Source organism: Octodon degus, unplaced genomic scaffold (genome assembly GCF_000260255.1).
Source record: "Octodon degus isolate 3935 unplaced genomic scaffold, OctDeg1.0 scaffold00089, whole genome shotgun sequence".
Taxonomy (NCBI): Eukaryota; Metazoa; Chordata; class Mammalia; order Rodentia; family Octodontidae; genus Octodon; species Octodon degus.
In genome coordinates this window covers 1,619,586-1,620,551 of record NW_004524665.1, presented here as the reverse complement: position 1 = coordinate 1,620,551, position 966 = coordinate 1,619,586, and the positions used below count along the sequence as shown (strand labels likewise).

Here is a 966-nt window from a genome sequence, read left to right as displayed (position 1 = left end):
GAACAGAAGTGAGACGTGTGCCCGGTGCCCACAAATGTAGACAACAGAAACTGCAGAACGACGACGGAAAGAGGTGGCACCCAGGGAGGAACCAAAGCTGAGGGATTTTCAGTCCGCTTTGGCCAAAAGTAGTATCTCAGGTCCTGCTCTCCTCCTTTTCGCTTTATAAACTACCATATTTTGTGGTCCAGATTCAGGTAAGGATTGAGTCATCACGTCTCATCCTAGAAAAATGGGAGCTTGGGCTTCCGGCCCCTTCCGCCTGGGAAAACCAAGCCGAGCATTAGCAAACCTCAGCTGGAGCGCTGGCTTCAACCGGCCACAAGAGTGTGCCTGTGAGGTGACTGCGGGTTTTTTTTTTTTTTTTTTCTCCTGCCAAACCAGAATTAGCCGGTATAGGAACGAGCGAGCGTGGAGATTTGAAATTGCACGGATTGGAAGGAAGCTCGGGTGAGCCTCGCACACCTCCGAACGCACCCTTTCGAAAGGCACCAGGACGGGAGCAGCGAGCCTCAAACCGCGCCAAACGTCCACTTGGCCGGGCGGCGGGCGGTGGAGCAGCCCGGGAGCCCCGCGCCGTGCACGGAGCCGGGCCAAGAGCCGAGCCCGCCGGACACCGCGTCTGCAGGATGATCGGCGACATCTCGACGCGTCCCGACGCCCAGCCGCCCCGGAGGTTCCGAGCCGAGCACCGAGTTCGGCAGTCTGGGCCGGGAGCCGAGTGAGGCCCGAGCGCGGTGCGCTGCGGGCGGTGAGTACCCGAGGCTTCACCGCGCCGGGGCAGCTCGGAGCAGGGGCCGCAGGGGCCGCTGCCACGCGGGGACCCTCGGAGAGGGTGGGCACGCGCCCTAGGCTGGTCCAAAGGCCGCCGCGCCGATGCTGGGCTGCGCCAGGCGCCGTGGTCCCGAGAGGCCGCCGGCCAGTGACTCCTGAGCTGCGGCGGCGACCCGGGCCCGCGCGCGCCCC

The 966-nt window shown here is 64.1% G+C and overlaps 1 protein-coding gene across 3 annotated transcripts in view; it reads left to right on the top strand.

Moving 5' to 3' along the window:
* The first annotated feature begins 357 nt into the window (after positions 1-357).
* Slc16a14 (solute carrier family 16 member 14) overlaps positions 358-966 on the top strand; it is a 36,518-nt gene continuing 35,909 nt past the window's right edge. For 2 of the 3 annotated variants that reach the window (XM_023722221.1, XM_023722220.1), the window contains exon 1: positions 358-751. The gene's annotated coding sequence lies outside the window, so the exon portion shown is untranslated. The remainder of the gene's footprint in view (positions 752-966) is intronic. The other variant, XM_004637381.2, reaches the window with a different exon arrangement.